The following is a 9,937-nucleotide window of genomic DNA, read 5'->3' on the forward strand; positions in this document are numbered from 1 at the left end:
TCTCCCAGTTCTCTCACCAGGGAGGGCTGACAGCTGCGCTGTTTTAACAAGACTTATTGATAATGCATTTTTAATAATATTTCTAACATGTGGATGCATGACAAGGTGCGGTTGGCCTTCCTGACTGCATCCCCGCACTGTCAGCCCATGTTCATTTTGGCATCAATGATGACTCCAAGATCCTTTTCTGCCTCTGCACTGACGAGACGGGAGTTCCCCAGCCTGTAGGTATGCTGCTGGTTCTTCCTCCCCAGGTGCAGTACCCTGCACTTGTTGGTGTTGAAACCCATCCTGTTCTCATCTGCCCAATGCTGTAACTTGTCCAGGTCCAATTGTAGCCTATTCCTCCCTTCTAGTGTGCCCACTTCTCCCCACATCTTAGTGTCATCAGTGAATTTGAACAGTGTGCTTTTTACCTCCTCATCCAAGTCGCTGATGAAGATGTTGAAAAGTGCAGACCCGAGGACCGAGCCCTGGGGGCCCCCACTGCCCACATCCCTCCAGGTCGAATAAGAGCCACCACCACTCTCTGGGGGCAGCCCTCCAGCCAATTCATAACCCATCTGACTATCATGACAGAGAGTGAAAACAGATGGCTAAACCCTGACATTTTTCACAAAGCAGAATTCTTCAGGGCCAGCCCTACATGACTAATTGAAAGTACAGGCAGTTCTTGGACTTATAAAAAAATTGGTTCCTGAAAACTGCACCTTAAGTCAACATGTTGTAGCTTGGAACTGAGTTTCCTATAGGAAACAATGTTATAAATGGGGGTTTGGTTCCTGAACCAAGGCCCAATACCCTATTTTCACCAAAAATAACCTACAATTCTGTACTTAATTATAGATGACTAATAAAGCTACATTAATATATTTATATTGTAAATAGCAATCATACTGATTTGGAAGGACTTCTTTGAGATGACTTTAATGGACTTTTTGAAGGGTTCTCGGCTGGAGTCTTCTCAGGAGACTTGGCTGCAGGTTTTTCTGGAGTCTTGTCTGCTTTCTTAAAGAACGCATCCAAGGAAGTTTGGACAGACTTTCTCCAGGGAGATGGGCGGCGCAGCAAACTTGTTCGCTGGCGTGGCGTGGTGTCGGATCAAGCATTGTAAAGTCAAAATTGATGTCAGAAAGTTGAAACGGGGTGTCAGTTTATAAACGCTGTAAGTCTTAAATGTAACTCGAAACGTAAGTGGAGAATTGCCTGCATCCTCATTCTATATAGATGTAGCAGTCCATAGAAGTTCTCAACTGCAGGATAGAGAGACCTTGTAACCCCATACTGCTGGTATTCTGTGGAAATCCATGGGCTTTATGCACAGTTTCACAAACACCTACAGTTTCGAAACAGGGATATTTATTTCAAGATTTAGTCCAGGTCTACACTGTTATATCACGTGGTTATGCCCAAATTATTGTTCTCACTAGTGCTCCACTCACCTATACATGTTGCTAAGGATTTGGAGGAAGGAGGCATAGTCCACAGTTCTTTGTGTTGCCATTGTATGATATATTCCCAGAAAATCATGGGAGAGCTTATTTGTCCTTGAAAGCATTGGAGGACCAACAGCACTTAATCCTTAATCCAACAACACCTATCCTACACCTCAGTGCCAAGTAGAAAAATTACTAGCCTGAACGAAAGAAGAACCTGATCTACCCCAGAGCCCCAAAGTGCTACTTAACTTGGATCAGCATTTTCTGTCAGTAAACTGCTGAAATATTAGAGGCACTCACCAGTAAGCCCTGTCTTAACTATGCAGTGAAGGCATGCCCAAAGCAAGCAGATCCGGGGCCCTAGATTGTTTTAATTCTTGGATAGGCAAAGTTGAACAAAAACGATTAAGAATATTTTTTTCAGTTACCCCAATGAGTGCTACTTGTTTGTAGTGAAAATAGTAAATGCATGCTACCCTTGAAAATTTACACTTCTTCATACTTTTGCCCTGGATAATTTTCTTCATTTTCATTCTTCAGTTTTGAACTAAAAAAAATTCTCCTTTTTTGCTGGGGAAATGTATTTTTACATGAAAATTATGCCTTCTGTTTTCATTTTGCTTAAACTAGAAAAAAAATCTGAGGCAGAGCTGCAACATATTTTGCTTTTCACAGAATCAGGAAAAAAAAGTGTTATCAGTTTTTCCAGTGGTGCAAATATTTTTTACTCACCTCTCTACAAACACGGGCTCTTTTATAAATAAACAAGCTCTGTCAACGTGAACAAGGGTATCAAAATCTGGACCTAAAGTAATAACATATGATTATTTCTTTTCTAGTTAATAGATCAAGAGCACTTTTAAACAGAACCATCATATGGAATTTTGGGTTCATTCAGTCTGATCTGCACATTCAGGGAAAACAGACGAAAATCAAAATGAACTTCTGGCTGCATGCAGCATTTCCATTGGGCTGCAATGGGGCTAATATCTCAAATAAATCTTGGACCTGTCATCATTACTAAAAAGGTTTTGTAAATCAAGGGACCTGGAAAATCCCTTTGACATTAATATACTACACCAATATTTTAGATGTTTTCTACAAGTACTTGCATGGGTACATAATAAATTAGTTGTCAATAAACGGCCTGGGATAACAATGGCCTGCTTCTTATCCTGTTACAAAAATAAATGGGGATAAAACCTCTGAAAGTGTAGGCCTTATAAGCCGACTCATAGCAACTGTATATGAAAGAAGGATAAAATGAGTACATGTCACAATAAAAGTTTCCAACTTATATGCTGATTAGATGATAATGCTACCCAGAAAAGCAAAAGGGGAGAAAAAGCACTGCAGAGAACTTGAGAAAATGTCTTACTGAAAATTATTGTATTTACTACTTATTAGATTCTCAACTCAAATAGGTCTTGATTGTTGAGAACTTGGATAGTTAAAAGCTTTAAGATCATCAATTACATTACTCATAATTTCCACATCTGCCTCTCCCCATCAATTCAGAGAGAAAGGGAGAGAGAGAGAGAGAGAGAAGACTGTTATTTGGACAACTTGATTACTACAAGCCTGTTACAATGTGCACTTGAAATGCCTTTAAGAATTTGAACCTAACTACCATTTGCTGTTTTATGGAACAAATGCATAGATGGCCCTTGGTGACAGAGAAAAATCAAATGAGTGGAGATGTAGCAAATTACCTGGGAGAAAAGCAGTTATTTATCCACACACAGGGGCCCATCAAAGGTGGAATGTAATACAGCAATTTTCCAAGATGGCCTTCCTTCATGCACGCAAAAGAATAATAATTTACATTCTTCTTTAAATTAAACCAGATTATAATTAATACAATCATAATATAATTGAACAGCAATGTAGCTATGTGGGTATAGGGTATGTGTTGGCTGTAGGAAATTGTATCTAAGTGATACCAAAGGCAGTACTATTTTTTTCAGAAATCTTTTCTTCGTTATTGTTTTTTTTAAGTACCTACAGATCCTGATCCAACTTCCATGAAAGTCAATGGAGAGCTACCCATTAACTATAACGGAAGCTAAATTAGTCCAATAGAACATACTGATTTCATTCACAAGCATCTATTAATATTCATTTCCCACAAACAATTCATACAATAAGACTGACCCAAGTCAACTAACAGAAAAATAATTTAATAATTATTGACCTTAAGAATTAGAGACATTTTCTGATATTTTTTCCTCTCGATGAGTAACAGATTACATTGGACTTAATCTTGGCACATTTTGAATGCTTGCATGTCCCACTATCTTTAAAGGGAGCAGCAAGGTTTAATACAATGTACTTCAAGATTGAACCTTCTTTGAATAGCCCAACTTATATCCATAGGAACATTTGTGGAATCAATTTTACTTATTATATGTAATAGTGTGGACCTCCCTATATATGTTAGGTACCAAGCTACAGAAAGAAACAGACATCAAGAAAAATAAAAATCACTGTCACAGCTCTAATGAGTCCACACATTTGCTCAGAGGTTGCAGGGAAAATCTGAAATAAATAAAAACATTTCCAGAAATTATTCTTCCTAAGCACAAATGTAGTATGTGACATTTTCCTTAATTGCTGATGCTTAAATGTAACACTTTCCTATATGTGAATCTCTCACCCTAGAAGTATCTCAGTCTTGTTAGTAACATGGATCTGGGTTTTCTGTTCACCACAGAAAAATGCAGATTTTCTCTTTTTAATGAGAAAAACATAGGTAATGGTGGGTTTCCCTTTGCAAGCTGGAAGATTTTCAGCCTGCAAGGGCTGGGGAGAGTGGAAGGAGGGTGAACAGGCAGGGTGCACCACATGCATGTGCACATGCACACATGCATATGGCAGCCAGGCAGCATGGAGAACAGCTCCCACAGCTCCCCACAGGTAAGTCTGTGGAGGAGGGAATTGAGGCCACCATAGCAAAGGAGGGAGCATGAACAACGGGTGCTTCCAGCAGCTGGGGGACATGGCGGTGCTGACAGCAGTGGGATCATGGCAGCAGTAAGCGGGAAGCTCCCGCTGATGCCGCCGGAGTTGTCAGCAGCGGGGGGTGGGGTGTGGCAAGCGCCAACCAGAGGTTGGTGACCACCCAGAGATGCCACCAGCAGTGTCAGCAGCAGCCAGTGGTGATCGCTGACTACCTGCAAATACCGTCAGTGGTGCCTTTTCATATAGGGTGTACCACCATGCTCAAGGGTTGTACCTGCACCTGCGTGCACCCCCTATGCATCACCACTGGGAGGGAGTTAGGTAGTGCTGGGGCTTGGGGTGCTGCCCAGCTGGAGTGGTTGTGTGGGTCCCAGGGCCAGGGTGGGAATGTGCAGCCTCAGGGTCTGGGGATCTGTGAGCATCTCATCCAGGGAGTGGCAGAGGGGCTGGCTCTCCAACACTATGTGCACTCCCGGGGGGATGAGAGAGACATGACGCCAAGATTTATGTGCCAGGTGGGGGTGGGTGCAGGCCAGGGATAAATCTGTCAGCCTGCATCAGCCCCCACACCCCATGGGCTCCACTCCAGCTGTGCCACCCATGGGGGAGGGGGAGCAAGGATCTATGCTCTGCTCTGGCCACAGCAGCTACTGACACCCATGGTCAGCAGGTAGGGCTCAGGCAGTGCTAGGGGGAGCAGGGGCTGTGGACCCAGGTTCCTGGCCCCATAGCTCTGGCAACTGGGGGTCCCCTCCAGCAGGGCTGGGGGCAGGGGCTATGGGACATGAATAAGGGGCACCAGAAGGGTTGTGGGTTGGGAGTGAGGGGTACCAGCAGGGTTGGGGTGCTGTGGCTTGGTAGTGAAGGACAATGGCATGGGCAAGGCACTGGCATATCAGGGCTGTTCAGCATCACAAAGCAGCGGGGGAAGACAGCTGCAGGTGGACCCAGGTCCTGGTGAGTGAGGGAAGGCAGGGGGAGCTCTGATTTTCCATGATAAATACCCCAAATTAAATGCCAAAATGGATAAGTATTCAGCATTTTTTAATGATAATGCTCGAGGCATTGGTAGGCTTCCAAATTGCTTTAAAATTGTAAGTATATCAATAAAATATTGTGTTCAACAGATCCTGTATATATGTATATAAATATAAAAGCCTAAGTCTGTCTGTCCATAACAGTTTATTCACACTGTGATAGGTTGACAGAGTGCTTCAAGCATGGGGGAGCACCACCATGATTCTGAAACGGCGCAGAGGACGAGCCAAGGGGTGAGGGAGTGGGCCTCAGCTCCCCTATCCCGCTCCCTGCAACAGGCAGAACAGCAGCAGCATGGGGTGTTAGGTGGTGCCCATTCTTGATGGGCAGTTGGCTAGTATGAGTGTGTGTGTGTGTGTGTGTGTGTGTGTGTGTGTGTGTGTGTAGATATAGATATTAGGTGAACACAATGTTTCAACAATAGTGGCTTTTCATTTTAATCATGGAAAAACACAGATTAGGGAGTTTTAATCAGAGAATTTGCAATTTTTAAACAGAAAATTCCAGGATCACTGACTATCAAGGTTAGAGTGAGTTTACTAAATGCACTGGTCAGGCCGCAGCTGGAGTACTGCGTCCAGTTCTGGGCGCCACACTTCAAGAGGGACGTGGACGATATGGAAAGAGTCCAGAGGAGGGCCACTCGTATGATCAGGGGTCAGCAGGGCAGGCCTTATGAGGAGAGGCTACGGGACCTGAACCTGTTCAGCCTCCATAAGAGAAGGTTGAGGGGGGACCTTGTGGCCTGCTACAAACTGGTCAGGGGGGATCAGCAGGTATTGGGGGAGTCCCTGTTCCCCCGTGCGCTGCCAGGAGTGACCAGGAATAACGGTCACAAGCTGGCGGAGGGTAGGTTTAGATTAGATATTAGGAGGCGCTACTTCACAGTCAGGGCGGCTAGGGCCTGGAACCGGCTTCCAGGGGAAGTGGTGCAGGCTCCTAGCCTAGGGATTTTTAAAAGGAAGTTAGATGAGCACCTTGCCGGGGTCATCTGACCCCGGTGCTCTTTCCTGCCAAGGCAGGGGGTCGGACTAGATGATCTTCCTAGGTCCCTTCCGACTCTAGCTACTATGAAACTATGAAACAAGAGGAGTCTTTCCATTCACTTCAGTAGACTTTGGATGAATCTCTACTTCGGTAATATTTCCTAACGTTGAGAGCAATTTGGAGCATTTGACAAAATTAAAATTTCACCAAAACCAAAACATGCCACAGATGCAGTAGTTTTGAAATATCTTTCATCTGCAAGATTTCTGAGACACACACAACATTTCTTAACCTGCTGCTGAAGGCATTGGCCTGGGATAGAAAAGGCCCCACATTCAGCTTCCTGGTCTTTGTGATCAAGTATGTAATCTGCCAACTGCCCACTAGCCTCTGCTATGTTATGCCTCTGTTGTACTCAGTGGAAATCTCTTTGTACCCCATTTTAAGTGATTTGCACAAGGACCCACTGGAGTCCGCAGCAGACCCAAGAACTAACTTAATTTTTCATTTTTCACAAATTTTCCCCATTCTTGTTTTTCTCTGCTAAATGTCATCCATCTATTGCAGGGCCCAGGCCAAGCCCCTAGCTTCCCAAAGTTATTTAAGATAACTAAACTTCCATTCAAATCTAAATGCCTATTTGGGGATCTGGCCCACGAACCCTGCCCAAAAAGAGGGCCAAAAACCAAGGGGATTGGGAAGGAAAAAGCCGACACTGGGGATCAATGGAGGAAGATCAAGAGGAAAAATGTGCATCTGAAAACAATGTGTGAAGGCCAGGAGAGCAGGATATGGTCTTTTTTTTAAAAGAAATTTGAAAAATAATTTTTACAATCATAAGAAGAAAGTGAAAATTTTCAAATGGGAACTACTTTTTTTCTAGATTTTTCACATAAGCGGCTCATTTTCAACTAGCTATTCAATATCTAGTCAGTGTTAGCCCCCACATGTGATCAAACAACACTTTTTGGCTTATGATCAAGTCAAAAAGGAAATATTTTGTTCAATACTCTTTTACGTTGGTCAAAAAATAAAGCCACAGGGTTAGAAGCCTGAGAGATGCGAGCACCTGAAAACCCCATGGAAGTAAATCAGAGCTGCAGTCAGTCAGAACCCCTCAGGATCTGCCTCATTGTTTTTTATGTTTTCGGATGCAAGCTTTCTTTTCCACCTTCATCTAAATTATCACCATTACTGCAAGTGAAGCATCGCCTACAAAAGGAGACTGACTTGAAGTTAAAACACTATTCATACAATTCCACTAACTTATGAATATTGTGATATTTATAAGATAGACTTACGCTAGGCATAAAGGGTCATATCTATGGAGTTAACACTCAATTCCCATTCAAATCAGTGGGAATTTTGTGCCTAAAAGAGACTATGGTCCAGGTCCTCAAAAGTATTTAACAGGTTGTTTTGTCATTGTTAGTTGCCCATTGACTATGCATGATAGTCATCAGCATTTTTTATAGTCATGCAGCATGAATTTCCTAAAAGATGAATCCCATTCTAATTACATCTGGAACCCAAGCAAAGTTGGGATGTCATGATCCATCATGTCCATCTCAAACAATAACATTACACCTATCAGTTCCATAATTATTCCAGTTGTCCACAGAAACAAATTGTACAAGCAAAAAGAGCATGCGTTCAGAAAGTTACATTATACATCTACTAAAATAAATCCTATTTCTATTCCTTGTTTATGAAAGCCAAGCTATGCTCTATTAGTATACACCCTTCTATTACAAGGGTTAAGAATCACTGTTCTATTAGCCCTAGAATACTGAATTAGAGAGATGGAAAATATTATCTGACAACACCTTCCATGTTGTATGTTGTGGCCAAATGTTCCGGTTTTAGTATTCACCAAGGTCTTGATGATCAAAATATTAATTAAAAGAACAAGCACAGAAAATGTCATAGAGAATTATACAGAAGATCAGATACCTACTTATCAACATTAAGAATCATAACAATGTAAAGAAACATAAAAAAGGGAAATTTTTAATTGATAGGCACATAATCGCAGTTCTCTGAAAGAAATCAGTGCACCCAGCATGAAACATATGAGTTTTACAAACATCATTTCAATTTTTTTTTATTACCTAGGAGCATTAGGATATACTTCCTTGACTCTATAATAATTGCTTGCAGTTAATTACAAATGAAACAGAAGTGCTGGTAATATTAGACTTGCACCCTGCATAAAGCTAGAAATTACTGCTATTACTCTTATTTGCTGAGAATATTGGGTCATAGATGCTAATTAGCAGTTCACAGCCCCCTACAGGAAAAAACTCATTATTATGAAAATCTGTCTTGGTAGCCAAAACTACCATTCATGTCACTGTGAACATTTTTGTTATAGCAATTATAAGGTATGACAAAACTTAAGATTTACTTTTGTGTGAAGAAAATGATGAAGGTTAAAAATACAACATGCTAATCTAAAAATTAATTGCCATATCAAGAAAAGAGATCCTGACCTATTTTGTCTTGCTAAAAGCTTACTGTATATTGGATAGAATGACAGCAAATGCTTATTAAATGAATACACTATCAACATTGCCGTTAAATATACCTAAAATGCAATAAAGCCTTCAAATACATGAGTAAAAACAAATCAAGGTAAAACAAGACATCATCTGAAAAGGGAAATAAATGCTGTAAGGTTGTTCACCTTGAGCAGAAAATGCAATTTTTATTACTCAATATTTTCTTTGCACATATCGTTTACTCATAAAATAGGACTCAGTTCAGAAGGAGGGAGAGCATTGTTTGCACAGGTATTCTGCTGAGTGCATTTGAAAAATACAAAGCCCAGAACATGTGATAGCATGATTTATGAAACCCCTTTCTTCTATTGCAGATGCAACTGACTTTTACATGGACGGGGGGGAAAGGAGAAGGTGAAGAAAAGAGCAGAATTCCAGTTTGAATTCTGCTTGCTCACTAAAAAAGAAAAGGCAGAGGAAAATGATGTTCCTGATTTGGAAATACTTTACTTTTTGTCCAGACACAGGGACTTATTCAACCACTTGCTATTACAGTCACTATAACAAAATACCACAGGAAAAACAGACTTTTTTGTCATGATGAGGTAAAGGTGTACTTACACTCTTCATAGGATATGAATTTTCCTATTCTGTGTTTGAGGGGAAAACAATTTTGCAAAATCAGACATTTTAGGTACACGTGGCCAATATACTCATGCGTATTAACTCATGATTTAACTATAGTTATTTGGAGTTATGCCTAGGGAAAGGAGGACAGAATTTGGCCTCAAGATTGTTAATTCAACTGTTATGTTCAGGTATTCATAGAAATTAGCTTTTCACTCATCGAGGATTAGGCTAGCTAAATAAGAACAATATAAAAATAAATTATTTGAGCTGCCAGCAACACCCAGACAAGAAAAGGGGTGGGTGGACCATTTTCTGCCCTATAAATTTGAAAATGAAACTGGTCAATCAACATATTGCTGAAGAGCCCCTCCAGTAAGTGCC

The sequence above is a fragment of the Crocodylus porosus genome, unplaced genomic scaffold (genome assembly GCF_001723895.1).
Source record: "Crocodylus porosus isolate Cpor-Errol unplaced genomic scaffold, CroPor_comp1, whole genome shotgun sequence".
Taxonomy (NCBI): domain Eukaryota; kingdom Metazoa; phylum Chordata; order Crocodylia; family Crocodylidae; genus Crocodylus; species Crocodylus porosus.